We start from the raw sequence: 16,464 nt of genomic DNA on the forward strand, positions 1-16,464 counted from the left end.
CTCTTCTAGTGTGTGTTTCAGTTAAAATTAATCACAAATTAGAGTTGCAAAAAGGTTTGGAGGCAGGTGTTAGTTCACCTGTGGTTTTGCATGAGTGAGATTACAATTAAGCAGTTTCTGTTAGTAGTGGTTGAATTCAGGACTAGCACCTGATTTCCTGCCAGTTTAATTAATACTCCAATAAATTCCAGCTCCAATTTATCCAGTATGTTTTCTGTCTTTCTGCATGCACCTACAGAGTAAGACTAGTGGGAATCAAGGTGAATGCAAATCAGGTGCCAAGTGGCTGCATTCTGTTCCTGTTCCACACAAGATCTGCTCAGATCTTAAATTTCTTGGAGCAAGAAGAATGCTCTTGTAGATGCTACTACTTCTGGTGATGACTTTGCATGAAACATTTAATGTAACTATTGAAATGAGTAGTACTGTCTTCCATATACATATGAATTATCACTGTTGGGAGAAGTGGGTTACAGTGGGGTAAAAGTCCCATGTGTCTAGCCTGTGTAGCATCCTAAGCTGTTGATGGTGTCATATGCATAAAAACTCATCCATTATCTGTGTAAGGTGACAGTAGTTATGCTGCATCCACATCTTCACAGTGAAAAATGCAAATGATTTTCAAATTACAGTTATAGAGCTGCTTAGTAATAACTTTCAAAGTTGTGCTGAGAAAGTAAACGTGTTCATACATGGTACTAATCTATCTAAATCCCTAACGCCTGAAAGAGGCTCATTAAATTAAAAAAAAAAAAAAAAAAAAAGCATTTCTCTGTGGTAGTTATGAGTAAGCAAAGGTAACACACCTCTTGATTTCTTTATTTCTGGTTTATGCTTAAGTGCTTCTGTCAGCCTCCCAGCTCGCCTCAACCAGTGTAACGGCGAGGACCAGCCAGCAGAGGTTACCACAGCATTTGGATAAAAGCTGGCGTCAGGCTGGCAGATGGCCCTTTAGAGCTGCATTTCACTCGGTATGAGGCAGGAAAGCTTAGAACAAAAGTCACTACAGTGCTCCAGGAAAACGCGTGGTGTGACCAGCCTGGAACCACTCCTGCACCTCGGGTGGTGGGCAGCCAAACCCACAAAATGGACTCACCTGGGAGGGCTGCCTGCGTTTCTGCCCCGTTGGCCTGGTGTGTTTTTGCTATGTGCTGTGCAGGAAAACACCTATGGTAATAGGGGCAACCTGACTGATTTCCACTGTGCTAAATAATAATAAAAAAAAATATCTGACCGTCAGAGCAGGGGCAGCTGGAGGCAGGCGCCGTGGTCCTGTCACGGAGGCACCACAGAGCCCTGCCCCGCCCCGACCGCTTCCCGCCTTTTTCCCCTCACTCGCGGGCAGCATGAGGCGAGCCGGGCCCCGCCATGGAGGCTGACGGGCAGGGCGAGGCGAACCGAGCCCCAGGTGGAGGTTGTGAGGCAGGACGGGGTCTCCTCTGACCAGCTTTCTGTTACTCAAGGAGCTCTGTAACCAGCTCCAGAGCACCCAGTGTCCTCTCCCCCTCTGCGCGATGGTGCAACCGGCTGGCTCCTCCATGGCAGCTCTGACTGGAAAAAAACAAGGTAAGGCAGCGTGCCCTTTCAGCGGTGTCTCGGCAGCTTGAGGTCTCACAGAGACACACACCAGCAGCGCTCTAACCTGTGTCAACATTGAGGTGCTGTTTTATTTCAAAAATATTTTGTGTACGCTCACTTGGAGGCTTCCCCAGAGTGACTGACTACAGCTGAACTAGCCTGCTGTGGTGTTTCGGTTAAAACAAGCCTATAAGCCCGTATTTTGAGGTGGAATTAAGTGCTGACCTCACTGGTCTCCTATTGAATGCCTGGTACACCAGGAGCAGGCCGCATGCTGCAGGGTGAGGCAGGCAGCTCGGCCCCTCACAGCTCTGTTTTCCTCCTCCCTTTTCCCATTCGCTCACCACAGAGAGCTCTGTTTCTGCTTTTTAACCTCCAACCACCCTAGCCCGCTTCCATTTTTCTTCAATCAGCTCACTGGCTGCTCTGGTTTCTCATGATTTTTTTTTTTTCCTCAAGGCCTTTGTATCTTTTCTCCTGTCCCCTGTGTTGCCTTGGGTCTGTCTCAGCTGCAGTTATTGAAGGTTGCAATAAAATAGCAGAAATCCTCACTCCTAGAGGAAATGTTGCTTTTCTAAGTCAGAAAAGGTATTGTAGTACTCCCCCTTACTTTTGAGGCAAAAGGGTATCTATTCTTTTGCTCCCTTTTCAATTTCTCTTCACCCAGCTTTAATCCGGTGCTAGCTGTAGCTTTCAACTCTCTTGGTCTGTCTTTGCTTTGAGTATTTATGCAAAATTTCAAAGTATCGCAGTTGCAATACACATTAAAAAGCGTATCAACACCTAACCTGAGTTCTGTGTGAGAAAACTGCTACTCTCCCTGGCACCCATGCTGTCAGCTGGTCTAGGAAGCAGAGCCTGAACTTTGCTGCGTTTGTCCCTAGGAACTCGGCAAACACATCTCTATTATATGGGGTTTTGCTTTAGTAAGCATATGGTTACTTTTTTTTAGCATCACTCTATTTGAAAGTTACTGAAAACTGGTAGAAAGCTTCACTGAAGAAATCATTTGGCCTAATTATGATATCCTAGGCTGCTGCCAACAGCATGTGAGGCTTGTTTACAGGATAAATATGGCTTATGAAAAAGGAAAGTGTACATGCTATCTGGTCTCAATCTTTCATCACGAAAGGCTTATATTTAGCATTTGTTGTAATGCCAAAATGTCACCAGCATTGGTAATACATTTGTTTTAGTAGTTACTTAATTTTTTTCTGTTATCTCAAAGTGAACCCTGATGAATTGAACTCATGGACCTTCGTCTCATTGCATGAAAGTCCAGCCCTATGCTGAAATGTAATTCCATAAAAATTTATAAACAATGATCTCCTCCTTTGCTTAGTGACACTTATAAAGACTAGTTCTCAGTACTCAACACGCTTTTTTTCCTGTCTTACTAGTCTGTAAATTGAAGCTGGGCTCTGTCTGGATTACACACGTTCCTACTGATGAAAGATTTGCAGTTGGAAGTGAGATGATTTAGTGATGATATGTGATCACAAACAGCAGCGTTAAATGCTGCAAGTTCTAACCCCAAGTGTTCAGCAGTTGCAAGTGTGGTCTGCTTCTCACACCGTAATCAATTTAAAAATAAGGGAGAAATTGTATTTGTTTATTGTCTGAAGATGGAGTACTGAAGTTGCAGAGTTCTAAGTTCTTCTCTACAGCTGTAGAGGTCTCGTTTTCCCTTCTTATGTAAAAAAATAGGTTTCTGTGGCCACCTCACTTCAGCAGCTGCTACTGGAAAAGAAGCAACAAATGAAAACCATGGAAAAAAAAACGTGAGAGTTAGCACCAATGACAGCCCTATTATTTCTGCATTATGAGTGAAATAGAAATCAAACCTATAAGGACTTTTTTTCTGTACAGCAAATGGAAATTCCTTTAGTGTTTTTTGTTTGTTTGTTTATTTTGTGAAATAGAAATCAAACCTATAAGGCCTTATTTTTTTTCTGTACATCAAATGGAAAATCCTTTAGTGGTGGTTTTCTTTGTTTTTTGGTCATATACAGGTTATATTCAGCTACAAAAAATCTGTTAAGGAGCTATAACTTTTATAAAGTCAAATTTTCTGATCCTGAGTCCTACAACTCAGAGAATGATGGTGGCAGGTGGAATTCCTTTGACATTTAATATGTGCTGTAAGTTGGGTAAAGTCCGAGAGCTTTGGACCTCATCAGGATTCTCCTTGACTTCCTGCCAGCTGGCACGCAGGTAGGTTCCATATGAAGAGACGATATATTCTGTCCTCAAAACAGGGCTTGCAGTGAAAATGCTGCAAGGAACCAGGCTATTTAAACAAATTAAGCTATCTATTTGTGAGCATCAGTGAAACATTTTGTGATGTTACACTATATGCACTTGTCACAGTCCTGCCACATCAAGGTTAGAGTGGGAAGGTGACTAGCTGGCAGTCACTTAATCAAACAGAAATCTTGATTTTTCAGGTAACCCAGGCAGGGTGAGGCTTGCACGCTCCATTGCTTTTAACAACCAGATAATGAATATGCTTTCCAGAATTCGTGTTTCTCATAGTGGAAGTAGCAGCTGCATGTGATCTGTGTTGCTGTCAAAGGAAAGTGAGATGTAGTTAATTCAGGTCTACACAACAAAGATGTATTGATCAGGGCTCTCCTTGCAGTGGTTGGATATCTGCAATAGCAGTGGCTAGGACAGTGCAACAAGCTGGGATGGCAAAACCAAATATGCATTGTCTTAATACTGAAGGTGAGAGGGCTTATCACGTAGCTTCAGTGCTGAACATCGGCAGCTCTTGAGTGGTTCTGTGCCAGCCTTCAGAGGGTCTGTAAGATAACTAAAATCAAGTGAAAATGACATGGGTTTTACATGTCATAAGTATGCTTCATTTGTAGCTATAGGGTTAATCTCATGGATTCTGTATAAACAGCTTGCAGTGGATCAGTTCCATGTGATTGTAAAAAAGAAAAAAACAACTGTTTATGGCATCTGGATGAAGTTAACTGAGCTGCTTACAGAGGTACTGGATGTTGCAAGAATTATATGGGGTGGATGTATACATTATGTTTCCTCTGCTCCTTCTGTACTAGTAGTACTTGGATGGGGATGTTTATATGCTACATATTTAGTAGTTTTTGTATTGCAGTGTGTTTTTTTTAAAGCAAAGCTAAAAATCCTTGTACGCTGGTTTTGTAATAAAAACTGTAATTACTGTTTTTATTTCTGCAGGGGTACCTAAATTGCTGTCCGTCTTCCCGCTTTTTCTTCTTGCCCGTTTCCCTTAATAGCTGTAGGTACTTTTCTTTTGTTCATATGTTGTGCAGAAGAAAAATGGACACCAACAGGTTTGCTAATTACTATAAAATTCTTCCCAGCCTTGTTCTGTTCAGATCATACTATTAGCTAAAGTAATGGAGTGCAATGGCATGATGACTCTCACGCTTTTCATTATATGAGGTTTTGCTGGTGCAATATATTACTGGGATTGTCTTCAAGGGCTGTCACCAATAGCTTTTGATTTTCCACACCTGCTGTTTTCGTTTTATCTCAGTGTTCCTTTTTAGCTGCTACAGTAATCTTCCTTATCTTTCCTAAATGACTTTTAAGGGCACAGTACTGTTAGCCCTTTGCTTCCTCAGTTCTTGCTAGGAACTAGCAAAGCTGAGTGAGCATTGGTGTGCTGAATACCTCGAAGGACAGTCCTTTGACCGGTGTCAGTCCTCTCATTCACATCAGTGGGCTTGTTCCTGTTAGTTTTCTAGGTGCAAAGGCAAGGTCTTTACCCTCACTGCATCATTTTGCTACTGATTCCTGTTTTTCCATCCTCGATGCAACCTATCAGGACTGTCAATGTCATCTTCTTCAGCCGTATTTACTGCAGCATACTTTGTGTCTCATCACTGTGATTATATTAGCTCCAGTGATTGTGCTTTCACCTCATTACTGAAATAAAGTTAACGTTAATGAGAGTCATGCAGCTAAACCTTTGCTCACCTCTCTGGAAATTTATTCTAATGATGAAAAGGAGATGCATGTAGATCTGTTGAAAAGCGAGCTGGCTTTTTTTCCCCACCCCCATCTAGCTGCCTACCAAGTCTGATGTTAAATAAAGTATTTTGTTACTAAGTGCAGATGATGCAAAAGAATCCAAATGCATTATAGAAGATTAGTGACAAATGATATTGGTTAAGCACTGATCTATGTACTGGTCTGCTGCAGAATTCTTTTATGACCCAAATTTCTGTGTTGCTGCTGTGTCTGTGAAGGCTTTCTCATATCAGCCTCCCACAATGAATTAGCTATCAGGCACTTGGAGATTCTAGGGGGTATGCTAGGAAAGCTGAAGATATTATCTTGTGTAACAGTAATTGCACCTATAAATGAGATGTAGCATTGAGGGAGAGATAGAAATTGTTTACAACAAACACAACAAGGCTTTGAGCTAAAAGGAGAAATATATCTAGATAAGCAAAAGTTAATGAGATGAGACAAATGTGCATGATGCATGTGCTAAGCAAAGAGGCTCATGAGATCTTTTTCTGATCAGAATTTAGATTTACAAGAGCAGTCATTTTACTACTGCTCGGTGCTAGGAAAGCCACTCAGTAGAGGTGGGTCTTTTTGTTTGTTTTGCTTGTTTTTTTTTGTGAAATACTAGAGAACAAGAATTCTCTTTTCATTAAATCCTCATACAAGCAGCTACCATGACATGGTTCCAGTCCTGTCTGCTGCAGTAGCAGAGGTTAACGAGAAAGATGGTAATATTGACTAAAAAGAACACATCCTCTGAATCAAACTTATTGTTTCATTTTTTCCTTATATGTCTTCTCCTCATGTATTAAACTGAACTGAGCCTGATGTAGTTTAAGATGTCCAAAGTGGTTCTTGCAGAAAATTTGCATGTATATTACAGAGTTTTTATCAAAAAGGCAACATGTTGTTTGCCCAAGACAATGTTGTGAACAGACAAACCTCTTGTTTTCAAAAGGATAAAGATATGTCTTGCTAAATAAATACCCCAGGACTGTACAGTGAGTAGCATATTTTAGACCCCAGAATGTTCACAAATGCTTGCTTCAGGCTTTTAAAGAAAAAATAATCCAAGAATCACCAAAGCCTGGTGACTGAGAAGAGGGAATGAAATACAGTGCTGTAGTGATAATCATGTTTTGACCTATTTCAGATTCCAGGGTGTAGAAGTATTTTCTCTCTCGTACAGGTTTGTGATTTTTACCAGAGTTCACAAGGCAGTGTATGTAGCCTTGTCGCCGAAAGAGCAGCTTTCTAATAGGAAGGTTGTTTAAGTTAGCCTTTTCAAATGTCAGAATCCTAAACAAAATAGATAAAGTTGGATAAAGGTAACCCTTTACAAAGGTTGTGAAATAACATTATCGCCCTTTGGCAGAGGGAGAAATTGAAACACGGTGTTTAGGAGACATCGTTCTTGACAGGCGATGGAGCATGTGCGGGTTTGAGCATAGCATTTAAACCTGGCCCCTGGAATGCTGTCCTGCTCTGCTTTCTGGAGATTTCTACGTTCTCTTTCTGAGCTTCTAACTGTAGTCATGAGTCAGTGCTATCTCCAGGCACAACACCGCAAGCTGTTTGGAGTGTATCAGGTTCAAATGTGACTTATGAAGTAATTTGTATCGTATTTAATTGGAGAGATTTTTATAAGACCCTATCCTAAACCAGCTTTTGATATAGACACAAACAAAATGAAATAGCTTCTTTGTAAGAAAGGTGGATTAAATCATTTTCAGCTTGTTTCATGGTCATTCCTACTGCTCCAGCAAGCACTTTGTTTTGAAAATAGTCTCTATCAGCTGCAGGTATTCACTTCGGTTTGCTTTCTTTTCCTTTATGTGCACATCCCCCTCTTCTCCCACCTGCTTCCCAGCTTGGCTTTTCCTCATCTCGGTGCCCAGGAAATGCCAGTGTCTGGTTGAATGAGCTCTGCTATAAATCAAAGTGTCATCACTTAGCTGGTAGAAGTGATTTAATTAATGCGTCATGCCATCCCCGGAGCCTCTCCCCACCTGACTGCTAATCAACCTTCATCAGCAGGAGAAAAACGTAGCCCTTCTTAGAACTGTGCAGGAGAGACCGAAGGAAAGACAGTTAATTGCAGCTGCAGAGATCAGTCTTGTCACTTGTCTCTAATCTGCAGGCTGTTTCTTGAAATACTGCTGTCCAGGTCTCTTACAAGCCATGTTTAACTTAATTCATAGAGAAATTATCTTGTATAATATCAGCAATCACTTTCCATCAAAAATGTATTTGGCAGATGAGACATTCAACAGCATCCTATTGTGCACTTACGTATTGAAGTAACTTTTACGTCCTGTTTTAATTGGAATGAGCAGTTTATACATAAATACTTCCCAGTACCATGGATGCATTTCATAGTTTGTGCTGTGCAGTTACCGCTGCAGGTCACTGAGCCAAAAGTGCTCATGCCAGTATGAAATTACAGGGCAGGTATCATTAGATACTGGTATCCTTTGTCAGCTGCTGAATAAATAGCTGGTGATACAGGTACATACATCTCATGCTGATCGTTTCTGTGCAAGCCAGAGCACCATTTCAGTTTGGTGTCACCACTTAGTGTGGGTTCTGTAGTGATGGGAGAATCAGCCTCCATCTATGGGATGACATGAACAGAAGGAGAGTTTAGGGCATGTTGTATATGAGATTATTCATATTTATGTAGGCAATCAAGATAATAATGGAAAACAGCACTTGTGGGAAGCAGTGTTTTTATGGTATGTATAACAGCGAGTCAGGTAGTTGGGACACTCCCAACTACCCAATGACCACGAGAAAGATGCACCACTAGTTTGTATCTAGGTTTGCCCCAGCTATAATGTTGTCTGCTAGAGAACAGTCTTACGACAAGTTCCTGTCTCTCCTGAAATAACCAATTGTACCAAAGCAGGTGGGCCTGCACCACCTTCTACAAGGTTCAATAGGATGAACAGCCATGCACCCGGAGTTGTTTTACGGTTTGCAGGCCAGTGGGATGACAGCAGTGCTTTGTGATAGTTTCAGCCTTAATACTGCAGGTACTAGGGGGTAGCTCTCTGCTTTTGGAGCCTAAGACAGTGTCTCAGTGTGGCTTTTGGGTGGGCCTCAGAGTGGGAGAGGAGCTTGGCCCCGCTAACCTAGCGCAGGTTAAAAGCTGCCCCAAGATGTAGGATGTATGAGCTGGGTTTGGCTGTGTCATGATGGGATACTTCCAAATACTCCCAAACAGTTTAGGATGAAGCCACCTGGCCTGTGTGTACAAGGCATGGTCTAATCCTTCCTGTGAGGGCCTGCCCCAGAGCCAGCCGACCGCACTGCCTTGTCGTGCTCCTCACCCTGTCTCATGGCGAGCGATGCGGGTGAGTCAGCTGCAAGCTCTGTGCGGTGACGCTAACTCAGTTTCAGCTCTGCATTGTCTCATGGTGTGCGAGGCGGGTACCCGGAGCCACAGCCGCAAGGTTGGGTGCTCTGCGATCTGACCAGAGTAATTGCCATTATGGTTAAGCAGCTGTTTCCTTTGTAAGTCCATAATTTTGAGGGTTTATTACGTGGACATAAAAGTCCTCTCCAGGCAGAGATTTGGCAGGCAAAGCCTAGCCAGGGAGCTGTTTAATCCTTTGTTAGTTTGTTTGGTTTTGCATCTGTTGGGCAATTTTTTTTTGGTGTTTTGTATACTAGGCAGCAAAAGATACAACTGCAGTCATTTTCAGTTGCTTACCATTATGGTCTGTATCGATATTTATTTTATTGGTGGTCAGTTATGATTTCTTTGAAGAAATAGATGTATATTACTATATTAAAAGTACTTACTATGTAAACAAATGCAGTATTCAAATTAGCAGCTTTTTCTGACACTTCACTGATCTCCTTGCTGAATACATGTGCTTTATTTTAGTTAATTCCCACAAACTGCTGCTGTGTGATTGCTTATTGCTGGTTCTGTTGTTTTGTACTAGGGCACTCTGATGATTCAGTAGACAAAGACAGTGTTCACTGCATAGCTTTGCTGCTATTTTTATTCTTTCCCCAGCTTTCTTGACAGAATTGAAAATCTGGAGCCAAGCCGCATAAATTCTGCCTCTTCTTGGTGATTTAAATTGAGAACTTTTAAGGTGGTGAAATTACTGTAATGTTATCCCAATACAACCGGTAGCAATTCATGGTTATTGAGGAATTTTTATTTTATTTACGAGAAGCTGTTGAATATGACACTGGTAAATTTGATCTCTGAAGGGAAATGTCCTCAGGCTTCCTAAAATTCTACAGCATCCCTTATTTCTCCTGTTCAAACCACACCTGAGCTAATTTAAAAGCAAGATGCACTGATACCCATAGCAACTGATGCCAAATAAAACTGTCTTCCTTTGTAGGATTTTGCTTCGGGCACCAGCCTGAATGGTTGGCCTTGTTGTAAGGATTGTGCTGCAGGTGAGCCAACGGAGCCGTGGTGTAGCAGACGGTTGGATACAAGTGGATCTTGTTGCTGGCAAGATGCTGTGCTTATAAATGCTACACCTGTGTGTTGTGGTTTCTTTCCCCGTAAAAAGCCTTGACAATATCTGATGACTTAAATCTTATTTGTCATCTGTCCAGTTCTCATCCTGCATTGAAAAGTATTTTAATGGCTTCCGTAATGAACTTCTTTACAGAGGGGAAAGGAGCCGTGGGTGTGTTTTCATCTCACGCTTTCAGGTTGTTGTAGCACTCCAGCACTGCTCTCTGTGCAGGTCATGGCACTGGGAGGCAGGAGCTGTGTGAACTGTGCTGCCCTCTGAAGTAGGAATGGCAACTTCTACAAGCCTGGGCTAGCTCCCAAGGAAAAGTTGTGCTTCCCGTGCAACTGTTCAGTTCTAAGAAGAGGTAAAAGGATTAGTTCTTGTATATTGTTACTCTCACTGCCTTTAGGCTGGGACAGTGTGACCAGAAGATGTGGTGTGAAGGAGCGAATGGAGCTGTGGGTATGCGTGCCTCAACCTCCTGCATGCTGTCAGACCTCTTCAGCTGCATCTGCTGCTCCTCTACTAACACCTCGTGAAAATTGGCTGCTGCACAGGAGAGCAAAGTTTGGCTTTTTAGAGCAGGCATACCAAAATTCTGTTATTGCTACCATGACAAATACAGTGTTAACCAGGAAGTTCATAAGTACTTACTAATTTAATTGTTTAATATAAAAATGTCTCATTAACACCTATCATTTTTTCCCCTACAAAATTGCTTTTTGATGAAATTAAAAAGCTAAGAAAAAATAAAAAATAAGTTTTGATTTAAGAATATTAGCTTCTGGAAAAAAGGTAGCCAAATGTTTTAATTTTGATTTGATTAGAAGACTAAACCATTAGAAGATTTTTTTTTTCTTCCTAAATTTTTTCCATGATACAAAATTTTTAAAATTACCACGGATAATAACAAAAAAAAGTCTTTTTTTCAATGAAGAATTTTCAGGTAAATAGATAATATGCACTTGAGAGAGGATTGGATTGGGGGCCTGGTAAGAAAGCTGCCCTTTCTGTGGGGAATGGATGAGAAGGACTGTCATTTCTGAAAGTATCAGAAAAGCTGGTTTTTTTTTTTTTTTTTTTTTTTTACTCTTGTGTCTGCCTCTCATTCTCATTTCTGTGTGTGTATTAAGTGGCTCTAGCTGAGCTTTGTGTTGAGATGTGTCATTGTGATAAATCACTTTTACTTGGGATTATATTTTTCCTCCAAATGAAGCTGCCAGCAAGACACATTTTAGCAGTTGCAAGTGGCTGCAATGTTCTCCACTGCCTGCCCTCCCCGTTCAATAACTGGAGCACTTTGCTTGTAGCGGACCGTGTTTTCTAATGGGAGGGAAAAAATAACAGGGTGACAATTAACAACTGTCAGCACTGGTCGAGGGTCTTTGTAGATGCAAGTAAATCTTTTTTTTCCCTTTCCCTACCTTGTATACATTCAACGTTGTATATACTTGTATATACTCAAGTCCTAGGCTCCTTGTAGTATTATCCAGTGAAAGTCTCCAAGATTCCTATGAACCATACAGAAGTTAGGAGAGTTGCTCCAGATCAGATGATAGACCCATGGTAGGGCTGTGAAGGAGAATCATCAGTTGTTTCCTCCAGCCTTGTGAACCCACATCATCAAGTTCAGGCACCCGATGTGTTTTCTGTACGCTTACCAACCTCCATTTACAAATAGTTTTGCTCTTTTGTAATCACTTCAGAACTGAGAAGCTGTTAAAGTTATCTCATCTGTCTGATGGTCAGGGAACCTTTTCTTAATATCCACTCTAAATCTGTTCCTGATTGTTTACCACTTCGTTGTTATGCTGATATTGTCACTGATCTTACCCCCTAAAAGATTCCAGTGTGAATATAGGGGACACCATACCATATCTGTACTGAGAAAGGAGTAAAAGAACATCACTACAGTAAAAAGCAAAACAAAACAACGTTCTTTATCTTTGTTATTTTCTAAGTGCTAGCAACTGGCAAATGTTCACCATAACATTTTTTTCTGTTTTGCTTTAAGAAGTCTTATCAGGGACATCAAAAGCATTACTAGATTTGTTTTGATTTTGGCAAATTGTTAATGGATTGTGACACTTCTGAGAAAATCAATTTGATGAACTTAAGAGGTGTCAGCTTAAATGCAGTCCAAGTAACGAATAATAAGTTTTAGACTGATAGCTTTTTGGTGTGTCTGATAGTCACTTGGTAGGTTAGAGTTTTGTCCTCGAAGAAACAGCTGGTCAAATCCCAGCTGGAACCATCAGGCTAATTAAAGAAATTAGAACTAGTTCTTCACAGATGTGTAAAATAAAATGTCTCCTTCCAAAGGTGGCTGGCTCATCAGGGATAAGGTTAAGTCACTTGGTGAAATGAATGCTGTTACTGCTCAGGCTGCATGAGCAATATGGACAAACAGAACACGAGTTTATCAGACACCCCAACTGGTTCCTCCCTCTCAGGACTTCTCTGCCTATTGTCCTGCTTTGGTTTCTTTACTCGAGGATTTCTGAGCCCATTCCCATTTTTGTTTTCACTCAGATTTATCCTTTCAGATGAATTCCACATTTTGCCCTTGAAATGCATTAATGGAAAGTCATTGAGAGTGAAAAATCTTTGATTTTGTATTGCTGTGTGAAAGTCAGAGAGCCTCAGAATTCATTTAGTACTTCATGGTGCTGGTGGGTGCTCAAAGCCATCTCGATTTACGATTTTCTGTGTTGTTTCTTCTTTTTTCTTTAAAGAGGTCTGAGAAAACATGAACATTACAATAGGTCCCATTGAAACCTCTTTTCTGCGTATGACCTGGATATGCACCAGGCATGCACTTCTATTTTTCTGGCTGAACGTCTCATCTTTCAAAAGTGAATTCCTTTAGAAAAGGAGGGTAGAACAGGCTGTATTTTCAAAGTTCATTTCCAGATGTTAATACCCAAATCTCTAATTATAAGACCCCTGGTACAGTCAGCCTCCTATGAAAGTCAGTCATCTCCTAGAAAAATACGGTATTTTGTCAGTGCCTTGGATAACTACTAAGGCAAGCGTAGTAAAGGTGATGGATAGGTGCTGTTATGGTCCCACGATGATGAAGAGTGTGGCTTGGTCATGAAGGAGACTCCTGTTCCTCTGCGGTTACTTGATGAACACTTTTAATTATCAGCACTGTCATTTGCATAATGGAATTGTACAGCTGGCCACGTGCAGAGAATGGAGTTACCACATGCTCTGTCAGTACTCATGCATGGGGAAAATAGGTGGAAGGATGCTGGCTTTGAGCAGGGGAAAGTAAACAACTGCACGTTGCAGAGGTAGGGACAGGAGGAGGGACAGAGGTAGGACAGGAGGTTAACCGTACTCAGCTATGGAGCTCCTTGGCAGCTCCAGCATTACTCAGAAAGGCAGCAATTTGCTGGCCTGTGTTAAGAACCACTTTCTGTTGGTTGCAGGAAGGTACTTCAGGTAAACTGTCTTTTTTTTTTTTTTTTTTTTTTTTTTTCCACCCTCCTCTTCTTCCCCTCCTCCCCCTTTTTTCCTCTTCTCCTTTTGAAGTTATGGTTCAAAGCTTTAAGCATGGGGAATAGCTTTTTGACAGAGATCCAAGCATCTTAATGTAATGGTCAGCTGCACTTTGATATCCTGTGGTTTTGGCTTTGGCTTCTGCTTGCCTGTAGCATAGATGAGCAGACACTGCATTTCATATTCTCATGTACCAGCATACGCTGAAATAAGAGCAGACTGTGAGAAAAGATGGATGACTGCTTTACCTTGAAGGCTATAAACACAGCTGCGTGGATCAGCAGATGGCAGACTACTGCTAGCAATGGGCCACAAACAATATGAAATGTTCCTCTTCTCTGTACCGTTCCAGATGGGAGGCCTCTAAAGGGAAAATAGAATAGGTTTGTATTGCAATGGTCTGTCCACTTTCTGCCTTCCATACACTTCGTTTGTCCTTCCCTTCTGGGGAACACTTTTCCCTGGTGACACATGATTTAAGATGAGCACAGACAGCCAAGTTTATTGTATATGCTCTTTTATGACTCTTTGACATTGTAACAGATATCACCCTCTTTAAACCATCACCAGTCTTAAATGTAGAATGAGACTTAATAAATACTGTAATTTCTAACACAAGATAGAATTACAAATGAAGCTTTTGGACTGCAGAGCCATGGTCAGGGAATGACATTGAGAGAGAAGGAATGCATCAAAATTAATCTGCTCCATCTGGGGCAGTTGGAGGTTAGCTGCTAGTGCAGTGAAAGCAAACAAGAATGCATCTTTCAAAGTGGCATGATATTTGAGTAAGTTCTAATATTGTCCTCTTGCTGAGGACATATAGTTAATTCTATATAGGACAATATAGTTAATTCTACATCAACAAAAACTGTACCTTAGATGCAGATTTGTATGAGTGAGTGGGTGTGCTGGTGCATGGGAGAGCATTGGCAGCTTAGGATGATGGACTGTAAGAGAACCAAATTGATTTTGGGGTTATAGAAATTGACCGTTTACTTGTGACTTCATGGCATCAGGTATCAAGAGTTTCCTTGTGGGAATCTCTTTCTCAGTGATGTGAAGAAAGAGAAGTGAAGTGTTGTCTGTCAGCATGTCTTATTTGGCTAACCGCTGCCATCAGCAGACCCGGCTTGCTCCATGAAATACCTTGGTAATATCCTGCTAGTGGTGTGCTAGTAATTGAACTACTTGTCTGATTGTCTTCAGTTTCCAGCTGAGGGCTCACAGAAATGAATCATGAACTCTGAAGAAGGATTTGGGAGGTCAGTCATCTTAACAACAAATCCCTTTCCCAAAGGGCTGCTGTTATTTTCCAGATAAAACTTTTTTTTTTTTTTTTTAGGTCTCTTAGAGCACTCTATGGAAGAATGTTCCTCTCTTGTACAAGAAAAATTATGAATTAGTTTTGGTTTACATTATTCTCTGCTTCCCAAGTGCTTAGCAAATGAAACAGGCAGCAGAGGATGAATATTCTCATCAATCATCTTATGTTTGTGTATGCTAGGCAAGACCTAAAAATCCTTTTGGAGTGGAAGGGGAAAACCCAGGAGGATTTCCTTTACGTTACCTCAAAAGTAAAGGCTTCCAGTTAAAGCCCAAGACCCCATAAAATGACTTTGTCAACTGGCTGCATAGCGGCATAAAACCAGGAGAGGCTGCCAACATGGATGGTTGTGTCTTTCAGCGCCGACTGGGTCTGTTCTTCCGACTTCACAGCAGACATTCAGTTCAGGGCTCTGAAAAATTTTGGAGGGAAAGCTGGGCAGCCACCAAGGGTTATTGGGAGTTTTAACATCACATAAGCCGCTGCAAACACCTTACTTCTAACCACAGCCAGTGAAGATTTTCTGATGTAAGAATGTAAGCAGACCACTCACATAAATTATTTTCCACAGAAAATTTCCTGCTAATCCTCCCTTGTTAGATAAAACAAACAAACAAAAATAGGCTTTCTTTTTTTAGAATGGTTTCCAAGTTTGACCAACAGTATTTTCTTGAGAACACATTTTTTGGATGGCTTCTTGGAGTCAGAATCTCAACAGATACTGAGGAGGACTATATCATATGAATTTACACCTCGTCTGGAATCTTCACTGTTTTGACACAAAGATAACACCTACGTGATAGCGTCTGGAAAAGGAGGTTAAATGTGTGATTTCTGCACAAAATGCAGTGTTAAGGAAACTAGTTGTTGAGAATGACTGCATCTTGCAGTGAAACAAAAATAATAACTGGGTATTCTAGAATTTGCTGTTGAGATTAACATGCTAAATCTATTAATGGCCTGGAAAAAATGGACCATAAGCTTTCAAAATTTGTGGATAAAAGCTATGGAGCTTGTAATATGCAAAGATAAGTAAATCATGGGGACGATGACTATGATAGTAGATGAAATTTAATTTGGCTACATGTTGAGTGCCACATGCAGATAAAAATGATCTGAGCGTTTTACGTGTGGTATGCTGATGGACTTCAGAAGAAAATACTGAGCAGTCCTTGTGGATATTTTATTCCAAAAGATGTCTCCCAAATGAGCAGAAATTGTAGCATAACAGGACACCTAGGAGCATTGTACGTGGGACAGAGACAAACTACTGCTCAGAAAGAGCAGGCAAGTGTTGGAAAGGGTTGCCCAGGGAGGTGGTGGAGTCACAGTCCCTGAGGGTGTTCAAGGAAAGGTTGGACATGGTGCTTAGGGACATAGTTTAGTGGATGACATCGGTGGTAGGGGATGGCTGGACCAGATGATCTTGGAGCTCTTTTCCAACCTTAATGACTCTAGGATAGTTTGAACAGGTGGGCACTGTGTCATCACATCGTGTTCTCACTTCCCTCTTTTGCGACCTCTGGTTTCCCTTTAGTCTGGGATTTACTT

At 41.3% G+C, this 16,464-nt stretch overlaps 1 long non-coding RNA gene across 1 annotated transcript in view; it reads left to right on the forward strand.

The window, feature by feature from the left end:
* The first annotated feature begins 1,056 nt into the window (after positions 1–1,056).
* Positions 1,057–16,464, forward strand: part of LOC137841242 (uncharacterized) — a 59,894-nt gene continuing 44,486 nt past the window's right edge. Inside the window, exon 1 of the long non-coding RNA XR_011088503.1 lies at positions 1,057–1,566. This is a non-coding gene — a long non-coding RNA (uncharacterized lncRNA). The remainder of the gene's footprint in view (positions 1,567–16,464) is intronic.

This window comes from Anas acuta, chromosome 17 (assembly GCF_963932015.1).
Source record: "Anas acuta chromosome 17, bAnaAcu1.1, whole genome shotgun sequence".
Taxonomy (NCBI): domain Eukaryota; kingdom Metazoa; phylum Chordata; class Aves; order Anseriformes; family Anatidae; genus Anas; species Anas acuta.